Source organism: Rhipicephalus microplus, chromosome 5 (genome assembly GCF_043290135.1).
Source record: "Rhipicephalus microplus isolate Deutch F79 chromosome 5, USDA_Rmic, whole genome shotgun sequence".
In the NCBI taxonomy this organism is placed as follows: domain Eukaryota; kingdom Metazoa; phylum Arthropoda; class Arachnida; order Ixodida; family Ixodidae; genus Rhipicephalus; species Rhipicephalus microplus.
This window is the reverse complement of record NC_134704.1, coordinates 171,624,062-171,649,391: the sequence shown is the minus strand read 5'-3', so window position 1 is coordinate 171,649,391 and position 25,330 is coordinate 171,624,062. Positions and strand designations below refer to the sequence as shown.

The 25,330-nt window shown below is 44.6% G+C and overlaps 1 long non-coding RNA gene across 1 annotated transcript; it reads left to right on the top strand.

Moving 5' to 3' along the window:
* The first annotated feature begins 1,231 nt into the window (after positions 1-1,231).
* LOC119173318 (uncharacterized) lies at positions 1,232-9,685 on the top strand. The gene is made up of 4 exons (XR_012895235.1): positions 1,232-1,382; positions 5,230-5,292; positions 7,639-7,809; positions 9,567-9,685. It is a non-coding gene; the product is annotated as an uncharacterized LOC119173318 (long non-coding RNA).
* Positions 9,686-25,330: the final 15,645 nt, after the last annotated feature.

Below are 25,330 nucleotides of genomic sequence, written 5' to 3'. Positions count from 1 at the left end.
TATGAGAGACGCCGTAGTGGAGGGCTCCGGAAATTCCGATCAACTGGGTTTTTTTTAACGTGCACCAAAATCTGAAACCTGTAAATGAAGCCTCATCAATCGAAGCGTCATAATCATGAGGCGAGAACCACGAGACGTGTCTGAATGAAATCCTTTACTTTCTGCACACAGGTGATAGAACACATTTCCGAGTAGTGACTCAATATCTGTTTACAACAATGCATTCGTCTTACTTTGTTGCACGTCCTTTTTTAATCCCCCCAAAAAAAGATTATTAGTGCACAAGCGCCCCACAGAACATTGGACTGCAAAGCCTAGGTTATGTGCCGGAGCTCCAGGCACTTCCTCTTTTCACGGGAAGATGTGGAGTACCTTTGTGTAAAAACGCAAATGGGTGAGCAGAAAAGCTTGTTTACTTGATTGGTGAAGCTCCGACCATGTTGTGTGCAGCCCAGTGTGACTTTTTTTTTTTCAAGCAAGAAACAAGCTCTTCCAAGCTGTCACTGTGAAGCTCGTTGTAGCTAAAGCACTTTGAAAAAGTGATTTCAAAGGCGTCTTCAAATGCGAAGAGCTTCTCCGAAAGTCCTACCCATAGGCGTCCACACGAGGGAGGCAAAGGGGGCTGGCCACCTGGGACGGGGGTGCTAAATCTGTTCTATCTAGATGGGTGGCGTAAAATCTGTCTCATACACTGATTTAATATAAAGGAGACACCTTGCAATAAACATTCGCCCCCCCCCTCCCCTGAACGGCGAGCACGCCCATGGGTGTACACCTTTCAATGCGGACAGTTTCGCCCATCTAAGTGTGCTCGAAGTGCCGGGAGATGTACCTCTCGCTGAAGTGCAGCTCGCACACAGCCGAGTTATCTTGAAGCAGCTTGTCAGCGCGCGGGATCGCTTTACGCCACTGCGCTAACAGAGCTTCGTCCTTTAGAACGCCGAACAACGCATGCTTCTTTTCAGCTAATAGCCTGTAGTGAACCCGGGGGACGAAGCAATGACTTTGTTTTCGCGCCATCAGAGTGCATACAGAAGCACTGGTGTCAGAGTGCCACCGCAGTTAAAAAAAAACGAGGATGAACGCGCCCGACGAAACTGTCGAAAACGTGCAAACGACGTTTAAACGATTGGGCGCTCCCCCACGCGGCTCCTCCTCGGACGCTTCAGTGCGCTCCGTAGGCGCCGCTTGCCGCTCGTCACACTTTTCCATTCTAGCCACTGTAGTCTCGGTCGTGTAGTGCGGACTCCCCTCGGCGCACGGTCCAATCCGTTCGAGTGTTGCACGGGTGTGTTGGTTTTCGTCGACATATTGTTCAAGCAAGAGAATGCGACGACGTTTGACGATCTTCAGGACAGGACTCGCTGGGAATCTTACCGCAGGTACGTGTGCTTCCCTTTGGCTTTTGCTATTGATATTCCACATAACAGGCACAGGAAACGTATATGCGATATAACTAAGGCTCAAGGCGCAGCGCTCCCGATCAGTTAGCAATGGATCAGCAAAGCGTATATTTTTTATTAAAAGAATAACGCCCGTGGTACAATGGCGTGAAATATGGTTCCTGTTGCCAAACGGCTTACTGGTCTGACTAGAGCGGCACTAGGAAGTTATCTTTTGGGCAACAACCATTTGAAAGCGTACATTGTCACCCGTTGAGCGCTTAACTTTTCATGTTGGTGGTTGTTAACGCATGAGCTGAACGTGTCGCGGGGGCTCATCGTTGTGTATTTGTGTTGTGCTGAGAATGGTCAGCGTTTATTAGCTCAAGCTGGCGCTATGCGTTGAGTGACGTTAACACGTGTTTCTTGAGAGAAACGTAGGTGTTGCTATATCATAGGTGCGCGCAGCTTCTCTTTCGGGGAAGAAGGGAGGTTTGCCGCAGTGCTCCCCCTCCTTCCCCATTATACGTCTATGTATGGGGCTGACTTTGAGCCCCTCGTGCGCACACCTATTATACTGTCCGTTGTTACATGTGGCTAAATGCCTCGACCTATATTTTCGCGTGTTACAATTGTATGCTTCGCTGGCAGTGCACGTAGTCACGGAATATTTCCTGGAGCCCTGCTGACCCGGTGAAAGTGATAGGACCCCTTGCAGTGATTGAAAGGTCATGAACTAACACAACGTGCTGCGTCGAATAGGTGCCTTTTCTTTCTCTCTGGTATGGATTAATTCAGGTTGCCAATTCTATCTTAGCAGCTTGCCCATGTGTTGAGTGGTCTGCTGCCAAATTCCACCTGTTTCTAGCTAAATTTGGCCTTAGAATGTGGGAGCACAGAAAAAAATATTTCTGCGTGCATTGCTATGCCGTAGAAAACCACAACAGATTTTTTAGCCATTTTGTGGAGAAAGGCCAACACAGGTCAACTCCGCTGCAATAAAAAAAAATTGTCATGCGGTGATGCATACCAAAAACAAAAAGGAGCAGTTGTTACGGGAGGTAGTGTTTGTTTGCTTGTTTGTTTGTATGAAAGAAAAGGCGTTTGTTTGATTGTTTGTTTGTTTGTTTGTATCAATAATGGGTTTCATGACACCCCGTTGTGTAAATTTCTGGTGTAAAACGCCCTGTGCGTTTTTTTTTTCGTCTCCCAAGTGCTGTCTCTTATTTCCTCGAGTATCTGTGAGTGATGCTTTCAGGTAGATAATTAAAGGTGTAATAGTGGGTGGCGTCATCTCCGACCTGACAACCCGTTCTGATCCGACCACTGCCTTGTACTAAAATATTCTCCGATTGTAATGAGCCTTTTTTGTGTGTGTGTGTGAAGCTGCTCGTCTGCACTTACGGCTGCTATTCTGGTGTGCACCATGAAACCACACTGAGACGTTCAGAAAAGGTTCAGTCCTTTGAGGACCAGTAGGCTAATAGCAAGTGGTCCTTGCTATTTGTCTACAGCACTGTATTTCTTTTTGAAAGACTCCGTATTTGTCCATGCAGAGCGAGTAAGTGCTGGCACCTTTCGGGGATAAAATGTATTTTCTTTTTTGCTTTACCTAGCATCCTCTTTGTTTTCTTTTTCAGTAAGTTTTTGCTATAGCATCCACGTATTGCAATGTGCGGTCGCGCGATGGTTAGTATGGTGTCGACGATGATATTTGTTTGCCCTCAAACTTGTCCATCCCGTTTCTCAACAAGATAGACAATCCCTCCTCACCCTTTATTTCCCTTCGGTTGTGCAATCACATCTGTTCACAACCGAATACTGGTGCATAAAATGATGTTAATGCTCACCTGTCTGCGTGTCCCCCCTCTTTTCTTTATTGAATATACTGAACAGCATAGCTGATGAATTTCTTCGTGATTAGTCAATCGGGGAACGGAAAGGATCACCATGGATCTGCTTCGCGTCCCAGAACGTGTGCGTCGATTTTTCTGGCCTGGGGTGCAATGCAGCATGGCCCAAGCTTCTCGCGCAGCTGAGTTTGCTCCGAACTCGCTTGCGGTAGCTGTGGCACGATGACAGTGCGGAGCGCGTGATAGCCGTGTTGATAGAAATGGCTACACGAATGCGCGCGGCGTTTGAAACACATGTGGGGCATTTGCGGTGCATATCAAAGAAACACTGCGTGCGAGCACGTCAGCGCCTTTACTCACTCAGCATTTTAGCAGTGCAGCGACGTCAGCGTGATTTCCGTGCTGTATTTTTGCCAACTCAACATGCGCCTCCCACAGGCGTGTTCGTGGGCGTATTTCCTCTTTCGCACAAGTTCTTTCGCTCCACCTGCAGCATGGAAATTTTCACTCTCGAAGGCAGCAAGGCTGCTCACTCAACGCTCTCGTGCTGATTCTTTCGGTTCCATCAAGTATTACGGATAAATGTAAGGACAAGTGGTCACCAGGGGTGCTCGCATCTTGTCGGCAACGCGGCTGTGATTGGATATGTCGTGAGCGCGGTTAAATGGAGTATGAGATCATAGGGAGGTTTAAAATAACGTTTGCTGGTGCTGCGGGCGTTTCTTTAGTTGCGGGCGTCATATGAGTTTCAGAATAGCGTTTGCTCTTCCTGACGAAACTTTCACCCCGACCGCACACTCAAATGCACGGAAGCTACACACAGCAATTCGCAGGCCTCACGGGCCACGGTCGCCGCGTGGTATTTCGAATTTTCTGCACGCGGGCCGCGAACGTGAACGGCGGCTCGCGTTACGACGCATGTGCAGTGGCAGCTACCGCACGGCAAGGGCTCGCGGTGTGCTATTCTATACCTCCTTTATAGTAGCGACGTGGCTTGCTTTACTTCTGCGTGCGTGTGTGCATAGTCTGTGCAGTAAAGCTGGTAGATGAACCATGCGCTCGCTGGCATTGCGGCGTGAGCACTGTTCTTCGGCAAAAGCAAAAGTGGTGGGCGGATTCGATACTCGCCGTGGGCTTCTGTCAACCAAACTGATGGATGAGTGAACTCGGATACAAACTCGTTGATTCTGAGAAGGCCAGAGTTCAACTCGATCATGACTGTGATGGTGCCGCTGAGACTGTCAAGCGTTTGATGCGGTTAACGCTACGTGACAGCTTCCTTGCATATAAAATATGCGACCCGCTTTTTATCCCCCTCTGTCCGTGCACGCGCTTCTCTTGAAACGCCTACTGCGTGTCACAGTGTTCGTGTGCGACGCGAACCGCGTGTCACTGGGATTCCGGTACGCGTTCTTTGCAGTGCACGTGGGAGTGTTCCCGCGCTCTTGTGGGATGCACACAGCGTTTTCGTCAACGAGCACCGCTTGAGAGAGCTCAGCCAATGGTTGCACTGCCAGTCTCCAGTCATGATAGGGTGCACTTCTGCACTCAGTGGAATGACAAACAACTGGAACAATCAGGATGCCTCTGGTTTGAAAACACCACCCAACTTAGCCGACTGTCCCTGACGCGGTGACCGGTTCGTCATAACCAATAAATCGCAGCGCGCTGAGGGGTGGATTTGACGTTTTTGTACTGTTGGCTCATTGAAAAAGGGGGGGGGGGGGGTATGAGCCCACAGCTACATCGGCGCACGACTACACCTCACTTTTATGAAATGAGACGTAGCAGCGAATAGTGGGATTTGCGCTGATTTTGTGGTAAATTTACCTGTTCATAACGTCGTTAGTTTCACAGCAGGAACAAATATATAAGACGGGCATAAGCAACTTTGCCTTTATATCTGCTCAGGTGGAATGTCCAAAATGTTGAGATGTGTTTTTGAGGAAACGTGCTCCTAACATTGGCCAAGTGCATTCCTCTTTATTTTCCAGGAAGGAACCAGCATCGCAAAAAACTCCCTAAACTGCCACACACCCCTACTATCATTGCACTTGGTATGTTCAATTATGAGCTTTCATTTCATTTCTATATATGTCCGAATAATTATGTAGCCTAACTTGCATTGAATTTGCCTCACATGTTATCACCACATCTGCTCCCTTTATAGTAAGGAGGGCAGGAATGATTATGATGGCAAAAAAGATTATAATGTGCTCCTTTTTCTGACAATGTACAAGAGTTTCTTTCCTTTGGTTAGGGTTTCTGCTGGCTGTACTTAAGAAATGTTTTCGTCTTGTGTATTGAACAAGTACTCTTTGTTTTTATCTTTATCAACTTGTGAGCACAGCTTTTATGTGCTCTGGTGGTGGAAAACCTTGGCTGTGATAACCACAAGCAGCCTGCACATTCATTGCATCGCCTTGGCTAGCTTAAGTGAGAAGATTGGTTGAAATGACAACGTAGCACATTGTCTGCTGCAAGTTATCATCAGGAGGAGAAGGTGGAGCAATTTGCATTACCAAACCGCATTGAATTTGTGTGCACTTAACTACTGTGTGGCACCCATCTGCAGCAAACCACATGTCCTATTGACTGCCTATTTAAAGATGCGACTTTTGACACTATCTCTGCCAAAATTTGTTTCTATGCAGCTATGCAAATGACAGCGATCTAAACTAAATCTGTGGTGGGCATTTGTCACTGTAGAGCCTTTCAATGCAAGTTATCGAAAAGTAGAGATGCTTTTCACATAAAGCTCTAAAGTCATGCAAGAACCTACCTAAATCAGCTCTCTAAGCACTGTTCATTGTTCATCAGTGATTGAATCTCCTGTGAAGCTTGCTGCACTCCCCCCAAAAAAACAGCAGCTGCTATGACTGCAGGAAGACTTCATCACTGTTTGCCAATAATTATATTGGTTTAGGCTTAGCTGCGTTATTGCAAGAGAATATGCTGCACATTGTATTAGCCCTTCGTCATCTTTTCAAACATGGTGGTGGCACAGTTACAGCTCTGACTCATAAAAATCAGTTTCATTGCTGCTGAGGAAGGGAGTCTGTATTCTGCTTAGCAGCATTTTTGAAATTTAGGAGCCAAAAACCCTCAACAATCAGTTGATGTCATCAGTATAATTGGTCCTTCTTTAAGTCACACCTAAAGGGGCCTTGAAACACTTTTTCGAAGTTAACCACGATATGGATTCATGAAGAGATTTTATTGTTTCATGAATTCAATGCCGCAAGAATTTCAAGAGTCCTTTTGTACGAGCAGAATAACAAAAATTTGACGCACTCTGAAATTGCATTCTCTCTTCTCTCGTTCTGACAAAAGCGCTGAAAGCTAAGCAGGGGGGGGGGGGGTGGCGTGGTCAATAAAAATACGCCACTCACGCGTCGTGAGATTAAGAACTTTTTTTTAACGGCAGCTTTTTCAGTGGGATCGCGTGTGCACACGTGGACAAGTCACTGCCTCCCGCGGCGATCCCTGTAATGACCAAGCGCGCCATGTTCAAATCACCCAATGTCTGGTAGAAGGCCTTCCACGGGTGCTTTTTGAGCTTGCTCCATCATTTGCTGAGAAGAGAGAGCAATGTTTCGCTAAATTTGATAATTTATTTTGAATTGCATGCCATGTGTCAAGCTCGGACATTGACTCGGACATTGCGTTTACCCGGCATATTGCTTCTGATGACGACAAGAGCAGCAGTGACGGTGATGTCGTGAACAGTGCACATGTGTGGCATTGCGTGAACGCTGATAACCGACCACTTGCGCAATATATATCTTAGCACTTTCCAGTGTGTTACCATGTATTGCATAAGGAAAGTGCTTCAGGTTTCAGCATGCTGTGACCCAATACCAAGTCATTCATTGAGTGAAAGCCGCCCCCAACAGCAGTTTTTCTTTTTTAAACATTTGTGCGAATTCCAGAAATCAGCATGATAATAATCTGAAAATCAGAATTGCATAAACATATTGATGTATATTGTAAAGTAATAACGATTTTCGTACAATTTTTGGAAGGTAATTTGGGAGTTATATGGTTGAGTGGGAAGACCTTTTCGTCCAGTGTTTTAATTTCTGTTTACTGAGAGGTAACTGTAGTCAATATCATCTTATTTTATTGTCAGGGGCCTCTATCATGTTAGTATACTGTGCAAACATTCAGTTATCTGTTGGGAACTGTAAGCCATCTGCAGTGACACAAGTTCTATTCAGCCATACGATAAAATTGCACTTGGTTTGAAACCCAATTCATATGTTGTGATCAGGTGCTTTGGATGCAGTAAATGTAGTAGGAACCTTTTTGATAATGCAGCTATACGTTTCAGACTGCAGGCCTTGATTATATTATTGATGAAGTGATTTCAACCTTTTGGCTTGTTTGGCATCTTTTCACAGGAAGCATTTTCAAGTAGGAATCCTTTGTGGCCTGCGAACAGCCGAACAGCAGCTTCTTTTCACCAAGGCTGTGGAATTTTCAGAGGCTACCTGTCTTTTACTTCTGAGCTACTACATTTTTAACTTAGCTTATACTGACCCTGTCACGACAACACTGGAATTTCTTCAGAGGTGAGATGTGCTGATGATGCAATCTCGTTGTCTTGATCCACCACAGTGGTCTAGTGGTTATGGTGCTATACTGCTGACCCACAGGTCGTGCGATCCAATCCCAGCCATGGAAGCTGTATTTTAGATGGAGGCGATAATGCAGGAGGCTCATTTGCTTAGATTTAGGGGCCTACTAAAGGACCTCAGGTGGTTCAAATTTCTGCAGCCCTACACTAAAGTGTCTCTCACAAACATATTGAGAATTTGGGACATGTAACCCTTGAAATTGTGAAAACTGATAAGGAATCTTGCAAGCCTAATACCTTGCTAAAGCTGAAGATAAATCTGTCAGTACCAGGTGATTAAAATAGATGTTTCGTTCAAAACCACCTGGTAGTACAACAATACCTATGCCTTCCATCTTTGAATAATGTTGGAAATTTTTTGTGACAAGGCATTGTTCTGACGTAGACATAAGGGATCAATTTTCAGTGACGATTCAGTTGGCAGTTTAGTGCTAATCCTGTTGGTTGTGTTGCTTTATTGCCCTCATTCCTGTTTTTTTTGTGCTGCCTAAAGTCATTTATACAAAACAACAAATGAAACGGAATTTTTTCAGAAGCTCACTTTTTTGTAAAACGGAATGAAATAAATGCAACAGACATTAAGGCCAAAGAAATTTTTATGGACATTGCATGACTACAAATTTTGGTTAGCTGCCACTTGAAGAAGTGCTGTTGATCGCATTTAAACATTTAAATAATTTTAGTTCATAATGAATATAATCCCTGTGCTAGGCACTGCTTGAAATGTTTTGTGGTGCAAAGAAAAATGCTGAATTGTTGCTTTTCTCTGTAAGGCTCAGTTTTGCGGGGACTTCTTTGCCTTTGTGGGTAGTCAAGTAATACTTTATTGTATACCTGTATTTTGAACTATATCAATAAAAGTGTTAATGTCAGCAACGAACTTTATTAGGACAAGAATAAAGTAGGCCTTTGTTAAACAGAACCTGAAGGAACTAGAAAAAAATGTTATATCGAGTAGCAGTTACATTTACTGAGATCAACAAGGTTGAAGGCTGAGTTCCAAACCAATCATTTTACATGCAGTTGTTCCATTTAATCTTTAGTTCTGTTTAACAATTTTATTTACTTTGAGGTAACTGTACTCAACCTCATCATACTTTATTGCCAGGCGTCTCTATCATGTTTTTCTATAGACAACTACCGCTGTCTACTACTAAGCAGCATGGCAAATTGAGCAAGCTGGTAAATGTTCATTACAGTTTAACTGCGAAGTGGTATGATACACAAGAAAAGAAAGCTTAGACAAAGAAGCCTAGTTCTTGCTAAGCTTCTTTCTTCATGCAGTCCCACCACATCTTTCGACTATAATATGGTAATAAAATCAGTTACATTCTTCTCGGCATTGTCTCACTTCCCTCGTTACCTGAATAGTGCACACATTGTAGGGAAGTTATTGCAAAACGAAAAGAAAAACTCGGCACCTAGCATCTGAGATGCAGTTACATGCAACTGGTTTCAATTTCGTGCCCATGCATGGAGCTTATGGCCTTGGCAGGTGGCACCGTACACTTTAAATATCGCCTAATAATCTTTATAAATCGCAAATTATGAGCACTTCAAAATTAAAAAAAGTAAAGCATCTTTGAGATGCTACAAATCAGAAAGAAATACGATAGTGACTTTATACTGTATGAACTGATGTTACAAGAAACCAAACTAAATCACCGGCTAACTTATTTACATGCCTTCTAGGGAGATGTTCAACGTAAACCCGGAAAGGGGCAGTAAATTTTCTAATGGCCGCAAATCAAGGACCACTGTGGACAACATGATAATGAAGTTTGTGCAGCAGTTGCGCTGAAGAACTGATGTTGTAAGTCGACTTTTGGTGGTGTTATTTGCTGATCTCCTGTAGTTTTATTGTGCGTGTATACTTTGTTGTTTATTATGATTTGCATGAATAATTCAAAGTTATTCAGAAATGTGAGGAGATCTACCAAAGATTTTTTTTTATTGAAAGAAGACAATTGTTTTGCACAAGTTGCGCTTTATGAAAAGAAAGCAAATTTTTTCAGATTTGCCCAGTGTGCCACCCCTCACGTTGCACAAAAGCAGAGCGGTATTAAGATTCATACAATAAAAACTTTTTTATACAAACTTACGTCGATTTAGGACTGATGCCCTAGTCCCGGCACAGCCCTTTGTATTATTCTATGGATAAAGACTCCTGATAATTCGAACAACTCAATGTGAACGATAATGGTTTGAACTGGGAGCCCTCTGGTTTCACCGCTTTTTGTGGAAATTAGTCTAGAGTGATTAGTACCTTATGTTGCAAAACGAGACTATGTGTAAATTAACTACAGATTCAAAACAACAGAACAGCAGATTTTCTCAGCAAATGAGATTTCTACTAAAACTCATGGTCCGTCACCATTATTTGACAGAGTTGACACTCTGCCTGACTCTTCTGACGAGAAGCAGTTGGCAACCCCGTTTCAGTTTTATTTTCATGTGCAGGCAATTCTCGGACTCAATTAGTAGAAAGATGCACGCTAGATTTTATATTTTTTAGGGTTGAAAATAAAGATATGCTTGCACCTTCTTCAACTAAGTAATGATGTCGTTATCTCCGACTGGCAAGACTGGTTTCATGTACCTTCCTTGCAGAGCCACAAGGTCATGCCGTAGGCTTGCTTAGGCAACCTGTGCCCTTTTTTTTTGGCAAGGCTCAGTGTCAGCCTCTGTCTGTATTCTTGGTTTTCTGGTTTTACGACATCCGGATTATACGACCGTTTTGAGTGATCCCCGGAAAGTCCTTTGATTGGTGTTCCACTGTAATGTCAGCACTGGTTTTGTTTTTGATTTATTGCCTGGATTACATTTCACGTAGTTTAGTACTGAGACACAGAATGTGAAAAGCTCCTGACACTTTGCATGTCTAGTGAGTACTGGAATAATTTTCCGAATTGTTTTGTAAAAAGGAAAGTCATGTCTCCATTATAAAAAAATGGAGCCTCTTCAGCCGCAGATTCAATCTTGGGCCTCGATATTCTGAATCCTCAGAAGCTGGGGTCTGTACAGCTTAACAGCACCAACTGGCAGGCGTTATGCTATAAAATGTTTGAAACATTGATTCTACAATAAGACAAAGTTTGGCAAAATCAAGCTGCCTGTTTTTGAGCAAACACATTGAGCAATTAGGTCGAGTGAAACTGGCACCGCCGGTGCCCGTTTCGGAAGTGTCTGAAATTGGAGCAGAAAGTTCAACTGATACGTCAGGTGAAAGAAAAAAGGCCGGCAAAGGTCTGAAATCGCAAGACAATGCGAAATACCACCGCAACAATATCAGCTGTTCTAAAGAATAAGGATCTTGTACCGGAAAGCTTTGAGAATTTCTCAGGAAATGAAAGCGCAACCTTGATTCTATGTATTCTGAAGTGGAAAGAGTGCTTCTCGAATAGTTGAAAAGCATTAGAAGTACAAACCTTCCTGTAAATGGGTATGTACAGCCTGCAGATTCCAAAGCCCTAGACACCCGAATGGGCAAGCAAGATTTAAAGTGCAGCAAGGGCTGGCTTGAACATTTCAAAAAGTGGCACGATGTGTCTTAAAATTGATCATTGGTAAAGGTGCAGCCGTGGACCACTTTGTCGTGGACGTATGACGCAAGCGTGGGCGGAGCGCCCTACTTCAGCAATACGCAGATAGAGACATTTATAACTTGGACGAGGCCGCATTCTTTTACAAACTATTTCGAAAGCGCGTGCACCCTACATAGGGCGAAACTTTATCAGGATGTAAACAAAGCAAAGAACGCATTACAGTGCTGTTGGGTGCTTACAAGATAGGGGAGGACAAACTTCCTTTGCTTATACTGGGAAAGGCAGCAAAGCCCCAGTCGACTAGCCGGCCGAAATAGTCAACTTGCTTGGAGGCCCTGATGAGGTAGATGAGCTGCTAGACTAACAGATCCATGAAATACCAACAATGGCACAAACGCAATAGAGCCTCCGTCTGATACAAAATAGAGCGTAGGGCTCAAGCAGCGACCATGACCTCATAATTTGCCTCAAAAAACTCAAGCAGGCAATCCTCGCGCCCAGCCAAAGCACCCGACAAAGATAGCTGAATGATTTTTATGTGTGTGAATAATAATATGTTTCACGTGATACCACTTCTGGGAAGCTGTCATAGCTAATTTGGCTGTACTTGCTTACATTTATCAGGCAGTTGCGCATATCGAATCAATGCTTATATCGAATTTTTTTCTCCGTCTCGCTGACTTCGTTATTACGAGGGTTTGCTGTACTTATTGCTACAGAAAAAACAGAAAGTAAAATTTTTCGTAAGTACTTTTAGGAGATACATATTTATGATCTCTAAAGGACTGTCTAGCAATCATGCTTTACGTGGTCACCCTTCAGTGTCTCCTATTTGTGGCATCCACGCAGAAGTCAATCAGCTTTTTTGCTTTGAGTGATAATTTTGTTTACTCGTCCAGACAGTTTAGGTATACATGTCTTTATGATTCGGGGAGTTTGGTTGTACTGTGGATGCATTAGAGCCGTTTTATGTGTTTCATTTGTTATTGCTAGGTAGATGCAATAGTATTTTGTTTTGTCAAAATTGCCTTCTTTCATTAGTCGACGTGTCCTAATATTTTATGTTTGTTGTGTTTCTTTTCAGGTAAACTATAAGACAAGGTGCGATTGGCAAAATAAATTCCACCTGTATATGTTCAGAATGGCTGGATGTTCAGAGTTTATTTGGCAAGTAGTAGTATGTAAACACACTTCCTGTCAAGGCTATGGACTGTCTCACTCTTTGTAGGATGCTTAGTGAATGCTATGAGCTCGGCTAAGAAATATCAGGCTATGTTACCACAGGAGGCGTTTTATTGCTTTACTGTAATCTACGTGCTGAACTAGAAATGACACTGTTATCTGGGGCAATGCATGCCTCAGAAAGATGTGCTTTTCACAGTGACATGCTACAACATTTTACCAGCTAGCAGAATTGCAATGTTTACTGACCAGTACCAGCAGCTTCTTCCACTTAACTGCTGAAGAAACGCTGAAGTTCAAGCAAAGCATGCACGGCGATGTTTTTTTTAAATATTGCATGCAGTCAGTTGCATTACAGTACAGGTTAAGTTACAGCGTAGCGAATCGAATACACAGTTAAGTACTGGGTAAACAAAAACAGATGTGTATATTCATTGTCCCCGCTTGAACATCTATACAGGTCAGAAAAACAAGCCTCTTTATACTTTACAAATTCAAAAACAAGCCTCGTTATATTTACAATATCACACATCAAAGTAGGCTTCTGCGAGTGGTGAATTTTAAGTTCAAAGTGAATAGTAATTTAGCTGGAATAATTTTAAATCGAATTCGAATAGTGTATTTCACATATAAAAAATGGTCATGTTCATCATCATCCAACCAACTTCAACAATATTATTTTCAAGTGAAACAAGGCGCGTGGAAATGTTGGTCTTTTTGGTTCAAAGGAAGTGCAATTAACTTTGAATAGTGCTAGCATAATTCGACTTTCTGCAGAATGCAAGTGAAAACTAGTAAAATATGTTACAATTTAAGATTTGTTGTACTTGGAGCATATAAGCCAGCATAACAATCTTTAAAGTTGGAAACGAAAAATTGATTCGAGGGCAATATGTCAATTTAACCTATAAAAGCATGGCTTTGTAGCAGTGCGAATAATTTCTGCAAAGTTTTCATGTCATAGCACTTCTATACAGCAGTGAAACTACTTTTTGCAGGGAATTACATGCACCTATCTGTTGCACGTAATTTTGGGCACCTAATTTTCAATAATTTATATTGGAATCAAAATTAATTCAAATGCAATAATATTCATTTGAACATTTGTCGTGCTTGAGTATTCGCGTAAGCCTATGATATCGCATTTGTCGTGCTTGAGTATTCGCGTAAGCCTACGATATCGCATGAACAGTGCAATATGTATATAAATTGCATGTATTGAATCCTCATGTGGTGAGTGGTAGAATACCTGTGAATATATTATCAATGCATACGATAATAATATATCAAATTGCCTTATAATGAATTTTTAGTGTACTTTCATCCGGGATGCACTGCACTATTGCCGATCTATATTCCATGTGCAAGCATTAGCCCTGTAATTTTACGTGGTATCAGTTTCAAGCACTGTGCATTATTTCACTGCATGCAAGTCGGAGTAAATATTGTGGTCTGTCAGCCCGAGGGGAAGATCAGCAAGGGCTTCACCCTTGCTGATCTTCCCCTTGAAATTCGCTTGGAACAGAAATGGAGAAGGAGTTTAGATATTTACTTACTAAATTCGCAAGAACTTCACCACAGCATAAAAACCACTCATTCTGGCTCACAGCATTTCCGCCAGTGAAAAATGGGGGGGGGGGGGGGGGGGCTGGGGTACAGGCAACAGCTTCAAGGGGGCAATTGCCCCTACTGCTCGCCCTCTAGATCCACCACTGGTCAGTACATCCCACAAAATATAATATTGACTTGAAATGACATCAAATTAGTCAGCAACACTGTCCGTTTTACGTTTCTCGCTATCGTTAAGACCTACGTATAAACTGTTCTTGGAGCGGAGGGTCGCATTTACATGTAACGTACGATGTTTGTAGGGGACTCCTTCATAAGAAAACAGCTGTAACACAGTCACGGAAAGGTGCTTCTTCCGAATGAAATACTCTGCTGTAATCATAGCTATGTATGATGCACGTATCAACATTTTGTTTTAGAGCAATTGCTGTGTTTCAGTCACGGAAGTGTGTCTGTTATTAAACAAGCTGGAACGGAGTGTTTTGTGGTGGCCGTGCTAACGTTAGCATTCCGTGAGAAGACTCCTTCGTACAGAAACCGTTCTAATTGGTCTCACGGAAGTGCTCGGCACCGCTATACCTTAAGCTTCCGCCGTGAAGGAGGGCTCTCATTTTTTACAGTGCACAACACTTCATTATTAGTCGCGTGTGCCTGGCGACGCAGTTTTCAGGCACCAGAACACATCACCACTCATTGCATGTTATTGCCATGAGTTGCGACAAATGGAGCCTGCACACACGTCACACATCACATAGCAATTTGCGACCTCTCTTTATCCATCGAGTGGCATAGAATGGAACGTGCACGTAGCGTGTGTCGATGCTCATAGCAGCATGTGCCGGCGTTGCATGACGGGTGTCAGCCTCGTGCTTTGTCGTGGGCTTGTAGGCACTGAAGCTGCTGCGGATGATCGGTGAAAAACAAGATTTTTACAGCAGAAGAACAACAACAAAAAGCACCGCATCCTGATTGAGAAACAACTCATACGTAGAGCAGCAATGTCGACGATATTGTGGGATTGAGTTTACGCGTCTATAGCGGGCGCTCGTGGCAAGTTTTGAGGTCACACATGTTTACGGGGCCTGTTACTCGACCACCTCGTTTGTTTTTGAGAAGGTATGCTAACTAGAAATTCGCTTTGTGATCACGTAGGGACCGTCCCAGTGTGGTGCGAGGGAGGCAGAAAACTTTTTTGCGGCATCGCTGAGTGGATGCGTCCGGTTGAGCACCTCAGCGCCGACTGCGAACTCGAGAGGTCACCTGCCCTTGTTATATTGATTGCAATGGGCCAAGCTGGTAGTTCCAAGTTCTCCCTGGCTTGCCGCAAAGTTTCGCTCAAATGACTTGAAATATTCTGTGCGAACGTTGCGTAGTTGCAGCGTGGGGATTCGGAGTCATGGGTAAGCACATGTTCGTTGGGGAATCTAAACTCGCGACCTAAGAGAATGGCTGCCGGAGTAAACCCAGTTGAGTGATTCACTGTTGTTCATGTGGCGAATGCCATTTTCTGTACGCGGGCATCTGAGTCCATGTGCCGGTGAGTGAAAGCCACCAAAATTGTTTTAAGGCTTCTGTTTACGAGCTCAGTAATACTAGCCTGAGGGTGGTAATGTGTAATTCTTTTGTGGGGTACACAAAGAACTTTACAAGTGTCCGCAAATATTCTGCCTTGAATATGTGGAGTTGTCTGTTATAAGCTTGTTTGGAAAACCAAAGCGAGTGAACGTCTGCTGCAGGCAATCCCAAATTACTTTTGAATCCAGCCAGCGTAACGGGTACAACTCTACCAATTTCGAAAAATGCTCAATGACTACTGACACGTATAGACACCCTTTATTTAGCTGATCTCGGGTACGGGCGCATTGCGCCACAGGCAACGATTTCTCATGGGTACCGGCTTTACACAGATTGCATGAGGCCCAGTGGTTCGCCTTCCCTCGGTTTTGCGGTCTGGCAGGTAGAGCAAACGCGAACGTATGATGTGGCGTTCTTTCTCAAGTGCAGCCATGTGCCGACGCGACCCAACTTTTGAAAACTTCTCTTGCCATCTCTGTGACCAGCAAGGTATGTGTCATGAAAGTACGCCAAGAAACTTTTGCGTAGAGTCCGAAGGAATGAAAACGCGGAATGGGGGCTCGCCATCATGCGTATCAAGTGAGGGTACGTAACGCAGGGCGGGCCGTCATCGGCTTGCAAGTAGCTGCTAGAGGCGTTGGTGGACCGTGTGCTCCCGGTCGCACTGGTAATGGCCAGGCCACTGTATATTCGGTTGCGCTGGTTGTCGCTTCTCGGAGCGTCAAAAGCTGCTGCCGGGAGACCAATGTTCCCCATGCATCTTCAGGCATTGTCACAATCAGGATGTCGGTGCCTGGTTCACCATCTCTGGGCAGTGGCACTCGGGAAAGCGCGTCAGCCACTTTGTTGCTGGTGCCTTTTTTGTACTCCTGTTTGTACTCCTGTTTTCGAAGAGAAAGAGTTCATCGTGCCAGGCGACCGGATGGGTTTTTCAGCTTCAAGAGCCATCACAGCGTCTGGTGGTTGTTTTGAATCGTAAGTGAAGCTCCATCCAGGCACAAGTCGGATTTTCTAAGTGCGAATACGATTGCAAGGCACTCTTTCTCTGCTACGGTGCAGTTCCTTTCTGCACCCGAGAGCGAGTGGCTCGCATATGCTAGCAGGTAAAGCATCCCTTGATTTTCCTGGAGCAAAATTGGCCCAAGCCCATATTCACTTGCGTCGGTCTTCACAGTGAAGTGTAAGTTTAGGTCAGGGAGGCGCAGCCATAATGTATCAGCAATAGCCTCCGACAGAGCCTGGAATGTTGCCTAGTGTGCGTTAGTTCAAGGCCAAAAGACTCTCTTGTGCAAGAGCTGGTAAAGTGGTCTTGCCAGATCGACACAGTTAGAAGTAAAGTGGTAGTAGAAGCTCACCATACACAAAAACCGTTGCAGGCTTTTGACGCCTGTTCATGGCTGCTACTTCAGGATTACCTGGAGTTTCTGTTCACCTGGTCGTATTGTGCCTTGCTGGACGGAACTCTCTAGGGGTTCAAGGCGATGCGTGCTTACTGCATTCGTTTTAGTGCTGTGGTTAAAGGAATCAGGTGCTTGTCGAAGATTTTCAAGAACACTACCACATCATCCATGCAGGCCACTGCAAAGTTGAATTTGGCGTCTCAAAGCACAATGGCCATGACGCACTGAAATATGGTGGACGAATTGTACAATCCAAAAGGGGACCTCGTAAACTCTAACAATCCCCTGTGGCAAGTGAGCGCCATTTTCGCAGCTTTCCACTCTGCTAACAGGATTTGCAAGAAGTCTATGCTACAGTCAAGGGTAGTGAAGAATTTGGCGGCCTAAAGGGAGTACATAACAGAGTCCATTAATAAAAAGGGTACGAGCCTCGAACCATGATTGCGTTTAACCGCCGGTAGTCAACGCACAACCATGCAGAGCCATCCTTCTTTGGAGCTAAAACAACTAGAAAAGCTCATGCGCTGTTGGATACTCTTACAGCACAAGTAGCAAGCATTTTTTTGAAAGCCACAAGTTCGCGCTTGTGTACGCTTAGGAGACGTGGATTGAAACGGATTGCGCGGATGTCAGTTGTTTCGATCCCGTGTTTCAATATAATGACCTAGCTAGGAGCTTCTGTACACATTGCCGCAAAAGAATTTAGGGCTGTTAGAATTTTGGCATTTAGCTCTGATGGCCCTTTGAAGGATTCAATAACACCGAAGAAGTCATCTGTGGTCTCCAAGAACGAATCAACAATTGTTGCAAGGAGATGAGATGAGGGTTCTGGCAAAATAGGCACAAACGCAAGTGGTTTTGCAGTGATGCCAAGGCTGTAGGTGCCCATACGCATATCAAGCATGATTATCGACTTGGCTAAAAACTTTATCCCAAAATTACGGGGAAGGAAAATAAGGGTAGGTGTAGGAAACGTTGACAAATTTCCACCCATCGAGTGCAACCACTAAATATGCTGCAAGTGTAGCAGGGACGACATGAGCAGACACAACGCGCATATTAGTGTTTACCGTTTGCAAAGCTAAGTCTTTAATCTCTCAGGCATTTTTGAGCGATCACCAAAAACAGAAACAGCTGAGCCAGTATCTAAAAGAGACGGGACGTTTACTTCTGCCATGGAAACCATCACCAATGATGCTTTATCAGCGTGGCCAACGAGAGAAGGAAGATCGCTCACCGTATTGTAGAGTACTCCGTGGATATTACCGGCCTGGGACTCTTTGAAGGAGCGGTAACTGTTTGTTTCTCTCGTAGTTGTCCTAGCGGGAAGAAATGTGGCTTTATCTCTTCAGGCGTGTGCTCCTTTGCCTAAAGTTTTCTGCGGTATGTTGTGCATCCTGGCGGCTGGATGATGCGAAGACCAAAACACCCAGCGTCGACGCCTCTTTGACGCGTCTGGCTGCTGTTGTATAGAAGCCGTTGCCCACATAGGGACTGCAGTAGGCTTTCCAGGATATGCGTAAAATGAGAGGACTACGGGGGGCGGTAGAATACAGGCTGGCAATTGGCATGCGCTCACCATCGCCGGCCTTGGCCGCTTCCCCGGTGGCCGGAGCGTGGTCTGCTTGGGAACTGGCGTTGTAGTGGCCTCGGCCTCCACCCTGGAAGCATATCAGAGGGTTTTTGCTTGTGCATCCTGCACAAGAGTAGTGTGCGGGCGCTATGGGCTGACGTTGGGTAGAGGTGCCTAATGTGGGTGTCCCACGTTCCTGGGTAATTGACGTGAAGGCAAATGAAGCAGACAAATTGTGGTGGCTGAATGGGTCTAGAGCCCTTGGTGGGGTCATCGGTGAGGCCATCGGGTTAGACCGACCATGCCACAGACAGGACATTTCGAGAGTGGATTCGGAAGAGGTGCTGGCTGGAATGTGAGTTCCGCCATCATCGCGGCCTGAGTATCACCCGCTGCTCTAGCGACAGCCTGAAGTGAAGGGAATGAGCGACCCCTTAAGTACGCCTGAAAACGAGAATGCGACTGCCAAACTGCCCGAGTCACTCTTTCCGCTCCATATTCTGAAGGAACCGTGCGGTCATAAAGCTCCTGTAAAGACCGTGCGAATTCCTGGAGGCTTTCATCCTTAATCAGTGTACGCCTGCGAAGTTCATATTTCATACGAGCGACGTAGTCGGGTGAAAGAAATTCGGCACGGAATAGCTGCTTAAAATGGGACAAACTGTCAAAAGACTGGAGATGAAGCTAACGTGCGGCAGAGCCAGACAGGGCGACGGGCAGAACACGTAGCAGAAGGGTCTCATTCCGAGTACCTACGCATCGCGATAATCTAGTAACTCTTCCAAAAAGTCTGTGACCGATTTCTTGTCCCTATGTCCTTCGTATGTAGACACGGCTAGCGGTAGGCGAAAAGAGTCGTCTGCTGTAGCGAGGCGTTCTAGCAGCGGGGTGAGCTGCTCGACGATACGAGACGTGTCTTGCGCGGGCGCGTCCTTTTGTGCTTTGTCGGGCATTATATTTGACTTTAAGTCTATAGGGTTTTCACCTTCAAGAGCTCCAATTGTACCAGAACGCGTGAGCATACAAATGCGCAAGAAACAATGCGTGTGATATGGGTCGACTGAACGGGTGCCACATGCGTGCGATCCTCATGACACGAAAACTAACTGCAACGAAATGAATGAAAACTGAGTAAACCACGTTGGAAAGAACGAAGGAAGGTGAAGTACATCCGAAAACCACGTTGGACGTCAAATGAAGGTCCTGCCTCCGCTCAAGGGGATAAGGCAGCAAAAAAGCCCCCATGCTCCTCCCTCACCCTTCTTATCTCTCAGCGACTTTTTCGCATCCTGTGGCTTTTTTGGGCGCTGATGCTCGTTCTACGCATGTGCAATGCGCATGTGTTTTTCTCGCCCAGCTTCCACCATGCGTGCTGCAGGTAAAGGCCCATCGGCCCGACAATTTCAATTCAGTTATGGTGAAAAATGTTACTCTAGGATAGCCTGATTTCAAAGAAGACTTATACTTTACAGATCCACATGGTTATGACAAGGCGAAGGGCCCAGAACCCAGTACTGATCTTCGAGAACCAAAAGAAGAAAAAGGTAACTACGCGTCGAGCTCGGACATAAGTAGAGGGGTAAAACGACAAAAAAATGAAAATACTGTAAAACTCTGGTTACACTATTTTGAACAGACTATAAAAAATGAATGCAAAAGCCGAGAATCGCAGGAGCCGGAAAAAAAGAGTGAGGAAGATATTTGTGGTAGAGATTTTTATTTCGATGCTCAAGAAACCTGAAAAACCACGTGGAACGCTGCCTGGTGCATGCACTAATGCCAGAGGTGCACGAGAATTTGTTAAGGCACCTGCGGTGTCGTATAAATTTAGTGATGTCTATGAAGATGCTAACACGCCGTTATGTATAAAGTTAACACTTTCTGCTCGAGCGACAAATGAGCGCCGTTGCCCGCGGTACCCCTTCATGCTCCTTCGTCTGAAGAAAAATGTGTGAAATCTGCTTCACGAGCCATACACACCAGATTATTGTTTCGGAATGGGCACCTCCGATCTATTAAAAATCCATTCCAAGGAATATCAACGTGCTGTATTTGCATGTTCTAAATTTCTCTCTATGTAAAAACTTTGATGATTTCACTCCTGGAATGGCCAGGCAGGTCAATCCCATTCCTGTACGTCCTAAATGTGGGAACCATATATGTTCATAACTTTATCAATCTAAGAGTGATTTTAACAACATAAAGCTGATGTCATAAGATGTTAACAGCTGCAAAACTATGCTAAACATGTTACCACGTTTGAAGGTTAGTAGCTTTGTGACTTATCTTGTGCCGTACAACCACACTACTAGTTCCCATAGGGGCAGTTCTCCTGCTACTTATAGTATTTGCATGGTCAGCACAATCTTGAAAAGAAGTTAATAAACTGTTGGCAATGCATGCATTTGCATATTTGCACAGCACAAGACTTCAAGTAGTTATGACGTAACTACAGAAGAAAAGACAAGGACAGAAACAGCACTCTTTCTGTCCTTGTCTCTACCTCTGTAGTTATGTCGTAACTACTCTTAGTCTTGCACTGTGCAAATATGTTGATTTCAAATCACCAACTAGACCGAGCATCAGTCTTAGCACGCATTTACTTGTTTCGAGCGTATTTTACTACATTCGAGGCATCTTTTCACTATAGCTAACAGCTAGTAAAGCTTGAAACTTTTGCCGTTATTAAGCAGCAATGCTTTCTCGGCTTTTTTAACTAGGTAAATAATAAGCCATATACGTTGCTTGATCTACCATAAACACCAGTGCATATCCTGCTCCAATCGTGACACTCTTAAAAAAAATTCAGACCAATCTTAATTTTGTCAATTTTTTTTGGAATGAAATTTTCGCATTCAGTGATGACAAACATGTACAGAAGGGCAGATTATGATGTGTACAACACGTCCAGTAATTTTCTAAAATCAATATATGATAATCAGTACACATTGTACTATTTTAAACTAGGGGCATAAATAGCCTTCAAACGACTGCAACATTATACAATACCGGCTAAGTCTTGATATTCTATGCTCGCGTTTGTGATTGGTCCCCGTGTGAGTGGTCCTCGTGTGATTGGTCCTCGTGTGGTCCCTGTGTGTGATTAGTTAATGTCTCTATGTATGTTGACCTGATGCGTACTTGCCATGGTAATTTTGCGATGTAATGAGTCGTCACTGTTTAACCTTTGTGGGCTATTGTATTTCGCTTAGTATCCTATATGTACTTTTTCATTGAATTATCTTTACGTGTCAATGTACATGCAGATATAAGCACTCGGTAACTAAATCTTTAGTAATGTATTAATTATTCGAGTCAGCACTAAAACTACTTTTCAAACTAGCAAGTTTCAATAATCAACATTTTACTACCGTCAATTACCAGAAGGTTAATGTTTTTCGTGACAAGTAAACGATTAGTATTTAGTCAGTAAATAAGCCGGATTTTTTTATACCAGTGCATGTTTCAACTAATAACATCTTTATATTGTTTAAGCCTAAATGCGGTAATGCTAAATTGACGACTTAACGAATCATCGCGTAAGGATTTGGAGAGGCACTTCTTTGGTTACGTGGGAATGTCTGCTATGGCTGGTTACCCGAACCATATTTTTTTGAAATTCTATCTCTTATTGTACCATTCATCTTGCACAACAGTTCATCGCACACAATGCACACAACACAAAGTTCATCGTGTACCTATGAGTGTTGCGCTGACCTACAGACCTTTTCGATAGACTTTCAGGCAAACGCACCCATGAATATAGGCAGAGGGTGCAGCAGTGCAACAAAAAAAAGGGGGGGAGTAGGTGGGGTAATGTGTGGCGAGACTGCGCGCAAACTGATAACGAAAGCTTGAAGTAAACAAAAGCGTTGCACAGGCGTCGATACGCATCACAATGTATTGGAGCTTTTTTTTTCTAATGGAGAGACGCTAGGTCGCACCAACAAGAAGAGCCGTGTCCGCAAGTGCTTCGTGAATTTTCCGGCTCCATTGTGGAAATTTATGTGTGCGGCCCATTTCGACTATTGCCACGGCTTCCTGAAGTTGTTCCGCATCTACTGACGCCAATTACAGCTGTAAGTGACCGGAACTTTTTATTTTAGAAGCCCAAACGCACCTGACTATAGTGCGAGCTCAACAATGCCATCGCCACCATGTAGGAGGTGGCTGCGGGAACGCTACATTGCGCGTTGCGCGCGTACACGATGGTTCTCGCAATTGAGCCCTCAGACGCTATTGCGTGTCCCGGACCCTCGCTTACGACGGACGTGCGACGCCAAAAGCTTGATAATAGAGATTTTCAAGACTTTACAGCTAAGAGCCTCTCAACGCCAAATGCAACCAACGATCAGAACGCCAAGACCGACAGCCAAAACCAAGCGGATGAAGCCTTGCAAACGATGCTCACACTGAGGCAGAAGAAGACTTTTGCGAAAAAAAAAGAAGGCCAAGTCCATAAATTTTTTGACGACCTCATACCACCGACAGTTATCCACTGCTGAAGCAACCAGAAAATCTAAATACAGGCCTGCCCACAGGCGGCTACGCCCCTTGCCCAAAGACGACTTCAATATAGTGGTGCGACCACACCAAGGGCTACCGGTCAAGACCCTCACTAGTCCACTACTGGCAGACGCCGTGATAGAAGCTTGCAGCAGACAAATATCTGGTGAGCAATGTTTGCTCAGAATCAAGGGAGGTTCCAACATCTTCATTGTTTTGATGTCGCACCAGACAGTGGCAGACCACGTGAGGCGTATTACCACCCTAAAGATCAACGGCCGGCCACACTCAGTCAATGCCTACGTAGCGACAAGCGAAGGGACATCTAAGAGTGTTATTCACGGCTTACACTCCCACACGACGCCTGAAACGCTAAAAGCCAATCTCCGTATACGCACCCAAGGGGTCGAAGTTCTGCAAGCACGGATGTTTAAAAACACCAAGACGGTCGTTATGACATTTTTGAAGGGATTACACCTCGATACGTCTATTACAACGGCGGAGAACTTGCTTGCTACCCCTACAAGGTTACCACTCAAGTGTGCAAAGTGTGCCATCAAGTTGGTCACAATTCGAACGTTTGCCCCCAGCCGGACACTCAAGTGTGTAACGTTTGTGTACAACGGGATCCTGCAACCGGACATGAGTGCTCTCCGAAGTGTGCAGCGTGTGGCGAGGGTCATTTGACAGGCGACCGAAGTTGCAGAAAACGACTCAAATCTCCGCAGAAAAGAACCTCAAGGGCTAGTGTGCACCAGCCTACTCTAAATGACACCTCACCAAAGCCACCTCAACGCCCCCACTGGTTTAGTTCTGATGATGAACAATCTGCCCTGGACCACTGTTCCGACTCGCCAGAAACTCTCCCAATGTTCCGCTCTAGATACAGATCTAGATCGAGATCCCAGACCTGGAAGGACTCTACTCCTAAGACGCCACCCCATTTTCACTCACACAAGTCATCTAAATCCGGAGCTCTAGGCTCAGCGATCAAGCAAGCGCCCGAACATGGCGAGGTGAGCTATGTACGAGTTGCTTCTCCCGCGGTCCAATAACGGCTAATTCAGAATATTCAAAAATTATTAGTGAGAACCAACTCTTCCGTGAGAGCTTGGCAGAAATAAAACGAGAGTTGGCCTCCCTCAAAGCTAATTGCGGTATGGAATCGAGCCAAAAACACTTTCTAAAGCAACCGGCTCATCTGGCCTGGTTATGATCGAGTCTAATTCTATGGAAGGTACATTAAATAAAGTAATGCAGCAACTGCAAAGCATGCAAAGTTTTTAGCAGCAAATGTTTGCCTAATTTTAGAACCTAAAAAGTTATGTCGAGGAATCTACTGCCAGCATAAGGGCCGTTGTTCCTAAACGGCCTAAAAGCAGCCCGGGTGCTCTGTCTATTCGTCGTCCGAAGCAACTCTCAATCTCGGACAGTGATAGCACTATCCATGGCGAGTAAAACACGAGTGCACATCAAATATCTCAAAATTTGGCGATGGAATTACCGCTCCTTCCACAAAAGTTCGGCCGCTCTACATTTCCTTAATACGGCACCAGTCAAACATGATGCCTTTTGTCTACAAGAGGTTGGCAATAAGCCAGTCAAATTGAGTGGCTACTACACGTTATCAAATCCAGATTACCCTAAAGTCGCCACGTTGGTTCTTAAGAAAATAGCTACTAGTATAGATTATCTGGTAACTAGTAGCATTAACAACCAAATCTTAAGTATACTACCGCACAAGCGTAGCAAAGCCGAAACCCTAATTACGAACGTGTATCGCTCCCCTAAGGAAAAGAGGTCCAATTTTGACGCACTCATTCAGTATGCTAAGAGTAATTTCAGCATCCAGGGTCGACTACTGCTTTTCGGGGACTTCAATGCCCCTCACACTACCTTGGGGTACCGAAAAAATACCCCGAAAGGCCGCGAACTCGAGCGAGTTGTTGATGCGCATGGGCTCCAACTTCTCGTACTCCCGCAACACCCGACAAGATTGGGTAACAGCGTCAGCGCAGACACATTTCGTGATCCTGCATTCATAAATAATGTTGACGAGGTGTTCTGGAGCAACCTAGAAGAGAATTTCGGCAGTGACCGTTATAT